The sequence below is a fragment of the Zalophus californianus genome, chromosome 1 (assembly GCF_009762305.2).
Source record: "Zalophus californianus isolate mZalCal1 chromosome 1, mZalCal1.pri.v2, whole genome shotgun sequence".
Lineage (NCBI taxonomy): Eukaryota > Metazoa > Chordata > Mammalia > Carnivora > Otariidae > Zalophus > Zalophus californianus.
Window position 1 is genome coordinate 23,115,015 of NC_045595.1, and position 17,176 is coordinate 23,132,190.

The 17,176-nt window shown below is 41.7% G+C and overlaps 1 protein-coding gene across 5 annotated transcripts in view; it reads left to right on the forward strand.

Annotated features, from left to right (window-relative positions):
* Positions 1–17,176, forward strand: part of CACNA2D3 (calcium voltage-gated channel auxiliary subunit alpha2delta 3) — an 891,383-nt gene that overhangs the window by 716,460 nt on the left and 157,747 nt on the right. The gene's annotated exons all lie outside the window — the stretch shown is intronic.

The window sequence follows — 17,176 nt, forward strand, 5'->3', positions numbered from 1 at the left end:
GTGTTTGGAGTGGCTGTTCTCTGGCTGGGAAACACTGGGCTCCTTTCCCCACTTTATTTTTGACTTAGCCTATGCATCATAATTGTATTAGCAGGTATGGAAAGATTTGGGGACAATTGCCCTGGTTATTCCTGGCTTGTTGGGTATGGCAAGGAAGACGGTCTTATGTATCTGACCTGTAGATCCTCTTGAACTAGACAGACCTGTAACTAATCAGACAGGAGATAAGGACTCTGAAGATTCACGGCAGCTGTCTTCAAATTTTCTCACCTAGCGTCTCATGTTCCTTGAAGAAAGTAGGAGACAGGATCATTTAACTCAGTAGGGTTTACTTTTGCTCAAAGGAGGTCAGCCTTGCTTTCCCTACGGTGACCCTGCCAGCTAGTTTTGGAGGCATGTTATCTCCTTGGAGTGGGGCCATTCCAACAGCAGCTGTCAAAGACATGGTCTGACCAAAGCGACTGTCCATCTGTTTGGAATTTTCTGAAAACCTTTTCCTTAGGTTTCTCATTCAGTTGTCATGAAGGATGTTCTGTGTCCCCTGTAAGATCACTGTGCCCATCCCAGCCACCCCGTCCAAGCCTGCAAACCAAGGTCAAATGTTTCCAAATGCCTATTATGTTGTAAATGTCTGAGCATGGGCGAAATGTAGACTCAGCCTGGGTACTGTGCATCCAGTGTTGAGGAGAATGTGAGTTTTCCAAATGGTTTGCTGATCTAAACTGGTCTACTGTGGAGTGACACGGCTGGCCAGAGACCACAGGCAGGTCATGAGACATGGTTTGGCCAACCCTGAGTGGGTGGAAGAGACATCCTGCTGTTTACTGCTACTCAGTGTGTATCAACCGGTCCCCATCTTCAGAAGATAATTACAGAGCAAAACAAAGAAGCAAGGTTATCTGAGGAACTGTATTTAGTACTTACCTAAAACTGGTGGTGATTAACCTTGTTTTGAAGAGTGTGTTTGGTAGACGTAAGTAAAACAGATTTGATTGGTCTGCTCTTGAAGGTTGCCAGGGATGCGGCACCATGAAGGCAATGACCTCAAGAGGACCCTTCTGTCTCCAAGAGCAGAGTGGCCTCTCCCGCTCTCCCCACAGATTGAGCTGACTCTGACTCAACCATCATGTCACTGTGTGATTAGGTTCGGTAACTTTCTTCTGTGTATTTTTCTCAAGTTAAGTAGACATTGTTTACTACTCGAAAATAAAAAAGGTCATTTTAATTGGGGAAGAAGCCTTGTTTTGGCAAGTGAAGGTGAATATGTGAGCAGGCTTGCCCCCACCAGTGTGCCCCCAATAGCAGATGGAATACAGCCAACTGGCAGTAATTTGGGGTTTCAATGAAATCCTTGTGTTAAATTGAAATGTCTTTGGAAGGAAAGGTGTACAACTTTGCAAATAATTATCAAGGGTGACTTTGAAAAGCTTGTGCTCCTCTCAAGGCTGGTCTGGTATTCTCATGTTCACTGGCTATGTGTGTCTGTTTGGGACAGAAAGAGTTTCTTGTTTTGTTTTGTTTGTGCTTTATTCTCTTTTTTCTTTCTTTCTTTTTTTTCTTGTTGTCTTTTTTAAACAAAAACATTTAGATACTCATCTGTCAATGACATCCTTGAAGAAAGGGCTGTCAAACTGGGCAGGATTCCATTTGTGTGTCAGCCTTGGTGCATAAATGGGCCCCATCCATCTTCTTGGCCTATGACATTGCTTACAGTCCTTCTCTTGAGGGACCTGCCAACTTTCCAGCTGCCACTAGTATGCTGAATTTTCTTAATTGCTTTCCCTCCGCAAAGGAAGAAGTGGTAGGACTTTCTCTTTGGCCTACCAAGACTCTCCAGAGCTCTGGAGCCTTCTGTGCACCTCAGGCTCCTCATCCATTCTTCTGTCGTTATTAGCAACGCAACCCTCAGACTATAAAGTCCACATAGGTTTGTCACCCCCTCTGTAACTGGCTAAACATGTGGTCTTGGGTCTCTGAAGATCTATCTAAAATAAGATTGGGATCATAACCTCCCTCACCTTACTCTGGCTTGATTTGGGGATAAAATGAAAAAACAAATAAAATACTGGAATATGAAAAAGTATAAAAATGCTAGGATTTGAGGTGACCTATTTTTATCTTCAAGTAGACAGCATATTCGTTCACTCATTTATTCACTATTTCCTGGCCCCTTTCTTTTACCAGGCGCTCTAGATATACTCGAGTAAGAACCAGGCTCCACAATGACATTCCCTCCCTCCCCTGGAGAGCTGTAGAATAGCAGTTATTTTTAAAGCCATGTCCACCCAGGGCAGGTGAATAGAAAAGCTGGACAATTATCTAGAAGGTCCTGGAAGTCAGAAACTGTTCTTTTCCTCTCCTGTTGCTGAGAACAGAACCCTGGAGAGTACATAGTGGAGGCATAGTGGAGTGATCCTCAATAAGAATTTTATAAAATGAACTGAACTTGTAGAAACCTGTTTTGCCCTCACTTAGTTATTACTGACTTGAGTTCCATAAATTACATAGATCGTGGTGTTACTTCTCTCCGCTGCTCGTAATGGGGAGACTGGGCCCTATTGTCCAAAGTCATGGGCTCTGCTTCTACCAAGCAAGGATGGAAATGACATGGAGAGAAAGAGAAATACACAGAGGGCAGAAGTGAGTCACCAGGGAAGGTGGAAGTCTACAGGAGACTTCTCCCCTCTTTGGACGTTATGTCTGACCCCCCATTCTCCTTTTGGACTCTCTCTGACAAATACACAATACAGCATCTCAGTTTTCTCTAAAGAAGTTCGGATTTCGGGATTTTTAAATAACAGATAATAAATTCTGATTTTTTTTGCATTTGCTTTACAATGTAAATTTTAGCATATCAAAATCTAGAACCTCTTCTACATATGTTCCAGTTTGATTTCTTAAATAAAATTTAAAAACTCTCCAAAGGCAAGGACGGTCCCGATTATCTTTGTATCCCCAGTGCTAAGCGCAAAGGTTGACGTGTGGTAAATTTGTCAAAAATCGTGGCAGAATAAATAACTCAAGGAAGACGGGCTTCATTTTCCCCTGTCCTGTGTAGGTACATAAAGGCAAATTGTACTGTCCAGACGACGGGAACACAATATTTGACGGAAACTCTAAGAGGTGCAGTCAGCCCCTACAACTCTAATCCATGCCCTAGTAACCTGACACAGACCACTATGGATATTTTAAGGAATAGAAAAACTGCTTAGTGCCCCATCCTAATGGCAGTTCTGCCGGCCCGGCAGTTACCTCTACATCAGTAAATGTCTTCTCTGAGGTCTGAGCATTGAAGTGATGCTTAGAATAGCTAATCTGATCAGCAGCAGGGGGAAAAAAAAAAAGTAGATGAGAGACCATAGAGGCATTGTTTTCCTATGAAAACAGTTTTTTAAAACGGATTTTTTTTTTTTTGAGGTGTGATGTACATACCAAAAATTCACTTATTTTAAGTGTAAAATTCAATTATTTTTAGTAAATTTAGGGGGTTCTCTGATCTGCCAGTCTGCTTCTTTGCAAGAAACATGTTGAAGAAAAAAAAAAAAAGAAACACATTAAACCCATTCATTGGGGGGGAATTTGAAAATGGGGTGATGTGGTCTCACTTGCATAATTCTAGGCAGTACAATGAAGGGGAATGCTTGATGTTAGGACAGAAGATCTCTTTTTTTTAAATTTTTTTATTGTTATGTTAATCACCATATATTACATCATTAGTTTCTGATGTAGTGTTCCATGATTCATTGTTTGTGCATAACACCCAGTGCTCCACGCAGTAGGTGCCCTCTTTAATACCCATCACCAGGCTAACCCATCCCCCTACCCTCCTCCCCTCTAGAACCCTCAGTTTTTTTTCAGAGTCCATCGTCTCTCATGGTTCGTCTCCCCCTCTGACTTACTCCCCTTCATTCTTCCCTTCCTGCTATCTTCTTCTTTTTCTTTTTTTGTAACATATGTTGCATTATTTGTTTCAGAAGTACAGATCTGTGATTCAACAGTCCTGCACAATTCACAGCACTCACCATAGCGCATACCCTCCCCAATGTCTATCACCCAGCCACCCCATCCCTCCCACCCCACACCACTCCAGCAATCCTCAGTTTGTTTCCTGAGATTAAGAATTCCTCATATCAGTGAGGTCAGAAGATCTCATTTTAACCAGCAAATTAGGAAAGAGATGAATACTGTGGGCCACCAGCTATTGCCAGGTAGGTGATATTTAAACTGAGTGTACTGCTTAATATGAACCCTTCATTAGAAACCGGTGAATAATGGTTGGCAAGATGTTAGAGGCAAATCATCAGGTTAACAATACTCCTTTGGCGGCATCTCACATTTTTGGGGTATGCAAGTTAACTAGTAGGGCAGGAATTACATGTCAGGTCTGCGTCACTAAAGTTCTAGTTTGTCAGATCTGAGCAAAAGGAGTGTTTCATCTTGGCAGAAATGAATACTTACCCCTTAAACTGTGGTTCTCAACCAGGGGCAGTTCCCTCCCACCCAGGGGACATCTGATAGCACGTAGAAACATTTTTGTCACAGCTGGTTAAGAGGGGGATGCTACTGGCATCTAGTGGACAGAGGTCCGGGATGCTGGTAAACATCCTATAAGACACAGGACAGGGGCGCCTGGGCGGCTCAGTCATTAAGTGTCTGCCTTCAGCTCAGGTCATGATCCCAGGGTCCTGGGATCGAGCCCCGCATCGGGATCCCTGCTCAGCGGGGAACCTGCTTCTCCCTCTCCCACTCCCCCTGCTTGTGTTCCCTCTCTCGCTGTGTCTCTCTCTGTCAAATAAATAAATAAAATCTTTTTTTTCTTTTTAAAGACAAAGGCAGCCCCTGAAAACAATAAAGAATTATCTGGCCCAAAATGTCAGTAGGGGAGAGATTGAGAAATGACAGGCAAACTTCAACCTTTAGCGCTTTCAAATTCAAATTCAAAATGTTTTCCCTTATAGGCTCATTTGTAAAAAGACCTTGTTCCATTTCTTCCTTTTGTAATGAAGTCATTCAATAAGTGTATATCTAGCATGTACTGCATACATAGTACTGGGGATACAGCTGGGAACAAGCACCCTCGAGGTCAGCGCGGAGTGTCTGGAGGGTTGTTGGTTGATACTCTAAGAGGGCATTGTTGGCATGCTGTCGTACCTGGAGGCTGGGGTGACGGCTGCCCGGTGAAGCATCCTTCCACCCAAATGCCACAGCACTCCCTGAAAACACTGAGTAAGACCAAGCTGCTGCCAATGGAGAGCTTCCATTTGTGTGGGAGATACAGACAACAGACAAGTATTGCATGAATGGGAGAAGAGGAGGGAGGAGGGAAGGCCCCAGAGTGGTAAATGTTCTTATAGAAAATTGACCGGGATAGTGTGTCTGGTGGCTCAGTCGGTGAAGCATCTGCCTTCGGCTGAGGTCATGATCCCAGAGTCCTGGGATCAAGTCCCACATCGGGCTCCCTGCTCAGTGGGAAGTCTGCTTCTCCCTCTGCCCCTCCCCCCAGCTCATGCTCTCTGTCTCTTTCTCTCTCACTCTCAAATGAATAAAGTAAAAAAAAAAATCTTAAAAAAAAAAAAAAGAAAATAGACCAGGATAATGAGATGAGGTGATGCTGGCAGTGGCAAAGGCAGAGAGGCATGCTCATCTTCACACGTGTATGTTTGGCTGTGTGGCGGGCGCCATGCCTCTCCAGACTGCGGGGAGGGGGGTGGTTAGGGAAGGCCTGACAGGAGCCGAGTCCTAACTGGTGAGATGCAGCCATCATGCCAAGATCCGTGGGAAGGGCATTCCAGGCAGACGGAACAAACTTCTCCAAGAATCTTGAATGAGATCCCTCATACATGTTGTAGCCACGTTCCAGGTGGGTACTCTGAGACACAGATGAGTATCTCAGGTTTCAGGAGTATTTAGTAGGATCTTAAAGCAGGACTGACAGGCAGGTGGGCAGATGACCCAGGGAGAGGTGGGGCACCCAAGGCGGGTCTTCGTTCTAAATGTCAGCTATGAGGTAAGGCTTTTGTGTGTTTGGCATTTGGTTTTCTCTTCTTTTTTTTAAGCTGACAAATAGGAGCAATGCAGTGGCAAAAGGAGGTCTAAGCCATATGACTGACAACAGCAAACATCATAGAAATGGGTTAATGATGGAGCTGCCAATTACGCTGAATTTCAAGTCACCACGTAGAACAGCTGCCCCACATGCCACCATAGGCAGGGATGTGGGCATGGTAAGGATTCCTGTTCCAGAAATAAAAATAGCCCAGAGTTTTGAGAAACTGGATCCTGTGTGCTAACTCCCCAGGATACTCACTGCCAAGAGTCTCTGTCCTTTTATAAACCTTATCAAAAGCGCCAGCGTATCCTCCACCCAAAAATCAGCGGCAGAATTTTCAGATAACAGATCCTCGTGCCTGGCTTGTGCATTCTGAATCAGCAGGTTGAGACCCCTCTTTTTGAGGTCCTGGTGTGATTTGGGCTTTAAAGCCAATGTGAACCAAGGGTTTGGCAGTGAGCCCAGGGCCATGTCACCCCTCCTATAAAACGAGGCTGATTGGTGCTTCAGATGGATTTCTAAAACAGCCTAGTTTTTAAAGAGGGAGATTGATTTCATCATCACAGAAAAGGAAGGGAATTTACCAATAATGGAGAATGACTTACACCCAGGTTCTGTCTGGCTTTAGGGGACCCCTCTGGTTTCTGTCAAGAGAAATAAACTTGTTTATAAATATAGATACAGTACCTGGCAAATGCTTACAGTGAGTGCTCGATCATGAGTAGCTGCTAAATTATCATTGCTACTGCTTCTGTTGTTAGCATGACTATTGGCTACACCCACCACTACTCACTAGCCAGTGCTTATTGCCACATGCTGTCCTCTGTGAAAACTTGCATAGATGCCATTATGGTATCTTGACATGTTTCACAAAACTTTGAAACGCACACGTTCAGGTACCTGTGCCTTAGAACACAGGTTGGCCAACTATAGCCCATGGGACCAAATCTAGGCTGCAGCCAATTTTGTTTTGTTTTCTTATAGTTTTATTGAGATATATTTCACATACTATAAAATTCACCCATGTAAATTGTATAGCTTATTGGACTTTAGTGTATTCACAGAGTTGTGCAACCATCACCACAGTCTAATTTTACAACAATTTTGGGGTGCCTAGCTGTCTCAGTCAGTTAAGAATCTGATTCGGTTTCAGTTCAGGTCATGATCTCACTGTTGGGAGATGGAGCCCCGCGTCAGGCTCCACGCTCAGTGCAGAGTCTGCTTCAGATTCTCTGTCCCTCTCCCTCTGCTTCTCCTCCATCTTATACGCTGTCTCTCAAATAAATAAATAGATATATAAATAATAAATAAGGAAATAAATAAATAAATAATTTTAGAACAATTTCACCATCCCAGAAAGAACCCTTGTACACACACTCTCTCATTCTTGATACCTGTCCCTTACCCCAGCCACAGGATATCACAAATCTACTTTCTCTCTCTATGGATTTGCCTATTCTGGGCTTTGCAGATAAATGGAAACACACAGTATATGGCCTTGTGTGATCAGCTTCTTTCACTTAGCTTAATGTTTCCAAGGTCAATCCATATTGTAATATATGTCAATACTTTGTTTCTTTACTGCCAAATGATATTCCATTGTTTGTATGTACACCATTTTGTTTATCCATTCATCAGTTTATGGACATTTGGGTTCCCGTTTTTTAGCTATTATTAACAATGTTGATAATGAACATTCACATACAGGTTTTTGTGTTGATATATATTTCCATTTCTCTTGGGTAGTAGACACCTAAGAGTGGAATTTCGGTGTCGTAGGGTAACTCTATATTTGATATTTTGAAGAACTACCAAGCTGTTTTCCAAAGTGGCTGCACCATTTTACAGTCCCATCAGCAATGTATGAAGGTTCCAATTTTTCCACATCTTTACCAACACTTGGGATTATCTGTCTTCTTTGTTTTAGCCATCCTAGTGGGTGTGAAGTGATTTGCATTTCCCTAATAACTGGTTATGCTGAGCATCTTTTCCTATGCTACTTGCATTTGTTCATTGGAGGAATGTCTTTTTAGGTCCTTTACTCATATTTCAATCACATTATCTGTCTTTTTATTGTTGAGATACGAGTTCTTTACATATTCTGGATATAAGTACTTTGTCTGATATCTGCCATCTGTTTTTGTAAACACGAAATACTGCTATGCCGTTATTGTCTATGTACTCCTTCCTGTTAAAATGGCAGAGCTCAGTAGTTGGATAGAGACCATATGGACTACAGTGCCAAGAATATTTACTACCTGGCCCTTTGTTCACTCACTTATTTCACCATATTTTTATCTTATCAAAATGAAGTGGATATATAAATCAGAGTCTATGTAAGTAAATGTTGAAGACGGAGCTTCATGTATCAGAAGGTGCCTATCTGTTGTGCCTAATGTTTTTGTATATGCGGTTACACAGAAATCCCAATCAAAGATCCTAAGCTTTCTAAAAATATATGCTCTCGTTGTCAGTCAAGACAGTGATTTACTTAATCTTCGCTCTAGTTTATAAACCTCTCAACAGTGTAATCAGCATAATGCTCAGTAGAGCATTGGAAATGCCCTCACATGCTTTGGTGGAAAACGGTTTGTGGGATTTTTTTTTTCCAACATGACTCATGAGAGATTTGGGGATTTATTTAGCTGGCTTTATCCAGGCAAATCTCCTAGTGACCTTGTTGGGATCTTGATCTTGTTTAAGACTAGAATATATGTGACTCATGCTAAGTGAAGTGCCCACAGAGGATAAAAGAGCTGATGTGAACCTCCCCTCCCTGGAAGAGAGGGACAGGCATCAGCATAGTCCGAAGCAGGAACATAAATGCTCTGACGGTCAGCCTGAGGACTCTCCTACTCATGGAAAATGCTTTGGCCAGGTGGTGGTGGGAAAGGGACAGTGCTGATCAAGGACTGGGAATTCCCATGACCTCCCCAAGTCTGTGCCCACCACGAGCTCCTGAGTTCCATTCTGGATGAAACGTTCTGCGCGAGACAAGCATCGGCATCTAATTGTCATTCCTACTTCAAGACCAAATTATATGTGAACAGGCGGAGGCATATGGGAGTGTACAATTGTCTTTAAACAAACAAACAAAAAAGACATTTTGGAAGTATCCGTAGTTTGCGGTCATTTTTTATGCTTTTGCATCACTAACTTATTCCTACCAACTTCTGGATTTGTGCTGATATAGACAGGTTTTTAAGCCAAAATTATTTTTGTTATTGAATTATTTCATTTGTGTCATGCATTTCTTGCTCTATTATGCTGTTGGATCATCCCACATCTCCTCTCTCTTATTCTTTCCAGAACCCACCCCAGACAGGTTTCATCCACAGTGAAGAGCTTCTCCTCAATGTTACCTATAACTTCCACATTATGGAATCCAAACTGCAAACATTCGTTATCTCACAGTTTCTGTGAGTCAGGGATCTGGGTGAAGTTTAGCTGGGTCCTCGGGCTTGGGGTTTCTCACAAAGACTGCAATCCATGTACTGTGCCAGGGTCTCTCATGGGCCTGCAATGAAAATGTTGCTGGGGCTGTGGTCTCATCTGAAGGCTCAACAAACAGAGGAAATGCTTACACGTTCCCTCCTGAGAAGCTTAGCAGCATTCAGTCCTCATTGGTTGTTGGTCAGCAGCCTCCCTTACTTCCTTGCCATGTGGCTGTCTCCACAGGTCAACTCACAATGCACAGGGTCCTACATGATTTGACCCCTAGTTACCCTCTAACCTCAGCTCCTTCTACTTCCACCTTTACTCACTCAGCCACATTGCCCTTGTTTTGTTCTTCAAGCACATTAAACTTGCTCCTATGTCAGTGCTGTTGCACCTGCTGTGCCTTCTCCCTGGGACAGTTTTCCTCTAGATATCTTCACCACTGGTTCCATATTTTCCTTCAAGTTTTTGCTCAACTGTTTTGTGGGAGGGATTTCCTGATCACCATGTGTAAAGTAGAAACTCTTCTTCTCCCATAACAGCAGTACTCTGTGCCCCACACACCTGCTTTTCCACCCTCTGATATATATTTTGTATGTTTTTATCTTCTCCTTCTGTGAGATGTTAAGTTCAATGGAGCATATACTTTATATTTTTTATTCTCTGCTTCATCTTTGATACTTAGAAAATTGCCTGGCATGCAGAAGGTGCTTAGAAATTTGTCAAATTATTGACTTTGCATTGTTTTGTAACCATATTAGCTAAATCATTCAGACTTAACTCTGACTTTAACTGATTTTAGTGCATATTGTTGGCACTTGAATGGCATGGCTTCCACATTTTTAAGATCTTCTTGCACTCCTTACTCCCCTCCCCTTTCCTCTTGCTTTTTATAATTCATCCCTTGATCAATTAAAGTAGATCTTGAGTCATTTTTCTTCAAAAGCAATGTATTGGTGGCATGCTCCCTGAACCATTGCGTATCTGAGAATTGCAATCGTACTTTGGTTCCTTGTTAAGGTTTGTTTTTTATTTGTTTGGTTGGTTTCTAGACTTCAGAATTTTTAATTTGTTCTTTAAAACTTGAAAATTTTACCAGAATCCATTTGTTTTGTTTGTGGTTTTTTTTCCCCTAATATATACTGATTGAGACTTTTATGTACCAAACACTAAGCTAAACTACCTTCTAAGATTTTTTTCATTAATCTCTCCTATAGGAAGCTTTTCTTGATCTATAGAATTGGAGTTTTCCTTTAGCTCAGGGAAGATACCTTCTCAGATTTTCTTTCCTTCTCTTTGATAAATTCTAATCTATTTATCAGGAAAACCAATTATCCATATGTTAGTTCTTCACATTTGCTCCTTCATTTCTGTCATCTTCTATTACTTTCATCACTGTTTCTTTCTTCCATATTCCTGGAGTGAATATTCCCTATTAGGTATTCTATATCACTGATTCAATATGTTGCAATGTTTCCTTTGTACCTCTGATGGTGGCTATGGTAGATTTTATTCATTTTTTTCACTTAGTTATGTATGTAGTTTTATTCATTTATCATTTGCTATTATTAGTTATTATTATTTTATTCTTCATTATTATTTTATGATTGTTTGCAGTTATTTACTCCTTTGTTTTTTATAAGGGAAACAAATATCCTTGCCATTGCCGTGTCACTCGCTATGCCTTCCTATTGGAGCTGTATGCTTCTGTGCCTCCTTAACTCCAAACTTAGCCATATACGTATTGTTGCCAATGGAATGTGAGTGGGTATAATGACACCAAATCCAATCAGAAACTTTAAAAATTGTACTAAGGTATGTTTTAATGCTTCTTCTGCATCTTATGGGCAGTGCTGCCTTTGTTCCTTTTTTTAAAAATATCTTTTAGGAGGATCCATTTAGGTTTCTTTCTTAATTTTAATCACCATTAAAATATGGGATGGTTGCCACTGAACAAGGTGGATGACTTCCCCTTAAGTGTCCCTTATTGTTGACTTCAGAGTAATCCTTGGAGACTAATATAGAAGACTAATTGATATGCACAGCCCCTAAACAAATATCCAGTGTCTAGATATCTTCCATCTAGAGTGGCATTGCAGACTGGTAAAAGATGCCATGTCCTGCTGCCTGGTAGTCTGACTACTTAGGTGAATCAAAGTCATCTGTAGTTTTCATTCCTTGTAAGAAACAGTAGATAAAAACTGTGGCCTCTAAATTGTGCTTATCTCACTGTCCTGCCTTCCATGTATCATCCTATTATATGCTACATTGTTGAGATTCTTCCTCTCTAGTGGAGGAAAACAGCAAGGTCTTAATAGCAGGTGTTGTAGGAGTTAAATGTCCACAGACATCTTACATGGGAGGGAATGGTTTCCCACTGGTTTGTGAAGCCCCCTGTCTCAGAGGAAAGATACCAGAGTAAGGATCTGTATGATGGTCATATCTCTGCTTTGGATAGTGGGCATCCGTCCTGGAGTCTTGGATATCATTGAGCAGCATTTCCAACTTCTAGATCCTCATAACATTTTTTTCTTCTTTGTATTCATGAGCAACACTACTTATTAGGCAGTAACCAATTATATCATTTTCTCAAGTAGCTGCAAGAGAGTACAGCTGAATTTCTACCCCTCCCATTCTAAGAACATCTTTTCCAGCTCAGCAGGGTCATGGGTGATATAAGAACCTTCATTTTTCTTGGTCTTTACAGCTGATTTCCTGGGTCTTGGTGGGACCAGAGTTCTGGCACTAACACACTGGCTGGTGGTTGGGTTTCTTTTCTCTGCCGTATTTTAAGGTAGGTGTCGGTAGTGCTAGGAAAGGATCCCAACTCTGACTTCTTCAAACCTGTCACATCCCAAAAAACGTTGTTGGGTGTTGGCCTTAGAAAGACCTGCATCCAAATTCCTACTCCACTACTTACTAGTGGTACAACCTTGAAAAAATAACCCAAATCCAGTGATTGTCTTTCTTCAACTGTAACGTGGCAGTAAAATGCCCACATGGTTTAGTCAGTGTGAGGCTTAGAGAAAATGAAAGTATTATATTTGGGAAACAACTGATGCAAAACTGGGTGCTCAATAAATTTTGAATGTGTTATTACAATTAATATAATAATGTCATCATCTTGATACTGCGGTTCACACAGAATGCATGAAGAATGGTGGTTCGGGTTGTATTATCCATGTTAACCCCATGTTCCTGCAGCTGCACTTGTCAAGTCTATAACTAATTACCTGTGTGACTTTAGAAAAGTCCTGTGCCTTTTCCATGCTTCTATTTGTAAAATTAGAGCATAGAACTATATCAGGGTAACAAATAGGTTTCACCTTTATTGTTAACTCCAGATGATCAGTACTGAGAACCTGCAAAACAAACTTAAAAGGATTCTGAGGCCGTGGCTGGGCTCAGAAGATAAATTTGCCAAAATCTATTAGTGATGTCTGGCATGGGTAGGGAGGCTGGTTCTCACAGCTATCCCAAATTTGCCAGGCCTAAACTAAATACTCTCTAGGGATTTTCTCAACGCCCAATCATCTGGTTCCTTTTCTGGGTCTTCTTGATGGGCCTTTGTAATTCGGTGACATCCTGTCCATCCAAATAAATATTTAGTATCAATGGAGTGAAAAGTATGTGTGGATACTCCAGTTAAGAATCTGAAAGGAGGGCGCCTGGATGGCACAGTTGGTTAAGTGTCTGACTCTTGGTTTTTGGCTCAGGTCATGATCTCAGGGTCCTGGGACTAAACCCCACATCAGGCTCCACACTCAGAGGGGAGTCTGCTTGAGATTCCCTCTTCCTCTGCCTCTCCGGCTTGTGCTCTCTCTTTCTCTCAAATAAATAAATAAGATCTTAAAAAAAAAAAAAAGAATCTGAAAGGAGAGTGGTAGACCATGAAGCAGCTTCTCCAGATGGAATGAGGGTTTCTTTGAGACTTCATTGCAATTTGAGAAAGAAAGGAAGGAAGGAAGGAAGGAAGAGAGAGAGAGAGAGAGAGAGAAAGAGAGAAAAGAAAGCAAGTATTTTCATCGAAAGGGAAAACAAGATAGTTCCAGAAAGTTATGCATATAAGCCACATTCCAGTGATGCCATATAGGGTTTAGAATATCATTTGCTGGTAGATTTCTGTCCAATAACATTTAGCAATGGATATACTGGTGGGTTTAACCAAACCAGAAACAATTATTTCCTGATTTCCAATTGAAAGGTATAGGTTTCTAACAGTTGTATAATTGTATTAATGTGTGCTACGGATAGATTATTTTAGAAATTGATTTGTCCACTTCCTTTAATATTTAGGATCTAAGGCACCAGTGTCTTATTTCTAGGGTAACTCAGGTAATGAGATTTCATTTTTATGAATCTTCAGGAGGAAATCATGGGAATCGCTTCTCACTCTTGCATTTTTGTAAGGAAAAATAAAACACCCAGTTGTCCATTGTATTTTATCCATCTTAGGCACAACATTTTTCCTGCAAGTCAGGGATATTCACCTTAGTTTTAAAAGCTTTCAGGTATCGATTTGACACTAGGTCTTCTTTCTCTGCAATTTCTATGGCAGGGTATATTCTTCACACTTTTCTATATGCCTCACTTCAGACAGCTACAGCATCTGTTGGGTCCTGCTATTGTGAATTTGTGATCTCTGGCAAAACAAAAATCACCAGTCTATAGTCATACTGTTCCACTAAGTATAATGAAAAAACAGTATTTTAGATGGTTTGCTCAGAAACAATCAATACTATACATGAAATTTGTTCACAGCAAATCCTCAGCAAGGCTCTATGATAGAAGGGCATTTATAGAGGGGAATTTATGAATATGACAGCAGCAATAAGCAGCTGAAAATAATCTATGAGACGTTTTCAAATTACCCCTCATGAGCTGTAGTCCTTGTGAAAGATAATTTGTGGTTCTCACAGAATACCCTGCAAATTGGGTCTTTCATCTGCAATGTTTTTTATAGTTAAAACATTTCATTTCTCATATTAACGAGTGATAACTCTGCATTTGTTAATCTAAACAATTTGATTTCTATTTTTCTGTGCTGAGAGGCTGTTGACATTTCAGGGTAAGTAATTATTTTCATTGCCGACTGCTGTTTGTGGTGACTCTAGGCAAAAGATAGAAATCTGAATATACATAGGCATTGTTTTAATCATTTTCCAAAAGGACTATTCATAAAACAGGAATCTATTTGCCTGAGTTATCATCTGTACTTAGAAATCTAATAGGACGTGGGTGTTGATGAGTGAGGATTCTAGCCACACTCAGGGTTTGCTGTGGTGTATTGGAAGCTCTCTCGTATGCCCACTGTGGGCAGAGGGTTGGAGCTGACCTGCAGTATCACCAGACCTCTGGCAGAGCACTGTGCACTTGCAGTCTTAAGTCACAGTAGCAAAAGGGAGCAGGCGTTATTGGCCATGGTAGCTCCCAGCTTATGTAATACCTGTTCAAGTATTTTGGTACTGGTTGCCAGGATTACGTGACGAATGCTCATGAGAACACCTCTCACCATGCCTGGTGCCTAGTGCCAGGCCTGGACACATTTGGTGAAATGGGGATCTGGGGATGACATATAAAAAGATCTTCTAAATTTCCTTTGTCATGTTGCCTTCTTGGCCAAGGACTTAGAGTCCACGGCAAGGGAAAGAATGATTTTTTTTTTTTTTCATCCGGATGAGCAGTCTTACCCACTGAAGTGCCACCCAAGGCAGAGTAGAAAGGAGGCACCAGCGTTTGGGATGGAGTTGTTGGGACAGCCAGCTTTCTCTGGGGCCTGCGTTTGATCTGAAAATCCATGCTAATTTTTCAATCTACTCCTCAACAGATCCAAGTTTATTTTAACATTCAGAAAAAAATTAACACCAAAGTTGATACTCCCCCCTCCCCCCAAGAAAATCATGTGGCAAAATTGCTGCTCTAAGGTGGTCTATCTTTAGCTTGTGGTGTGCGGGGCCCACGCTGGTTGTGAGGCACTGTGGGCAGGTGTAGATGGCCTCTGTGATGTTTAGGGGAGCATCGGTGTGTGTCCTGCAGGGTATACTGGCTGAGGCTCTGGCAGCTTCGGACAGGGAGAAAATACTCCTGCTTGTGTGGACCTCCCAGTCACATTCCAGGTTAGGCAATGGACTACTAATTTAGGATCCAAACTGATTTTTACATGGCCTGAAGGAGTGATTGTAGAGCCAGTACCCTGAATGGCAAATGTGTTTTATCCTTTGAACTGATTCCAATTGATTAGTTCTGGTTGCCTATAGTGCTGTCTTAAGAAGACATCTGTGTTGCATCAGGGCTCAGCTGGGAGGAGTGCTGGGATTGATTAGCGATGTCTGTCAAGGCCTCTGGAGGGACCACTGACCCTATATTCGCCCTTCTTTGCTTTTGACATGTCCTTAACTCCTCTCTGTCAAATGATTTTAATACTAACAGGTGACTCTAAGTATGAGATAGGGCATTGTGAGAGGGAGCAGGTAGATGACATTTTAAGAAAACCTAGCATGAGAAAATGCACATTTACAAAATGCAGAAATCTGGAGCCAATTATTGCCATTACAGAAAGATTCCGTGAAAGGCTCCTTTAAATAGCGAGCTCCCCTACTGCATTAAAATGATGATTTAATTTACAAAAATTCACTTTGCATGCAACTCTTTAGGACTGTGCCTGTGGAGGAAAGCAAGCCACACCTGATTTTTTTAAAACCTCGGCCTAAATAATGTTCAGGATGTCTGCTGCCACCTATCTTGAGTCTCTTGATAATTTCCACTCTCTGCAGACTTCCTTCCTTCTTCCTCTCCCAGAGTATTGAGTAGACAATCTGGGTGGTGGTCAACAGCTGCTGGCTTCCACCGTGCCCACGGCTGCATTTCATTAGTGGGTAAACTGATTGCTCCGAGTGTGTTTATGTGTGGGTGTGGCTGTACAAGTCTGTGCACTCTGTGCACTGTGTGTGTAGATACAGATACACACAAGCCATTATCTTGCTCTCAGCCCACCCTAAATTCATTCCTGCTGTAAGAGTTATAAATGGAAGGTTCCAATCGCCTGGTGGATACAGCCTTTTGGTAACATGTGCCCCGGATTCCAACTCCCCGTCCTCTTTGTGTTTGTTTATATGTTATTTACCCTTGCATCTGAAAACTTCCCCAGACCCTGGGCCTGAGTCCCATTATCCAAACATGGAACCCTCCTCTTCCTCTGTGGCCTAGAAAGCCCCAAATGGCTTTCTGATTTAGAAAATTAAATATAATCTGACTCTTGTGGCAAGCTTTGCAATTCCCAACCAACAGACTCTCCCATTAAATATATAACATACACAAGATCTAAAAGTATCACCAATCTCACATGAATTTGAATTATAGAGGCATTCAGTGCCCCTCGGGTAAGATTGCCAGCTTCTTCCCAGGCACTCAAAATTGGGCAGTTTTCCAATGGACCATAAAGCTCCCCGGAATGCTGACTAGCACGTGTGTTTGAGTTTCTGTTGCTCTTTTAAAGCAACTGAACGCAGGGAAGAGTACCTGAGAGGGGTATCTTCCCTTTCCCTGCATCCTGCCTTCCCGCACATAGAGTAATTGCAGTAACTTCTCAGACACAGAGCACAAGTGTCATCTCTATTTCAAATGCAGTATTTTTAAAATCTCAACATAATATTCCCCCCCCCCAGGGAATATTTATGTGGACAGGTTTTT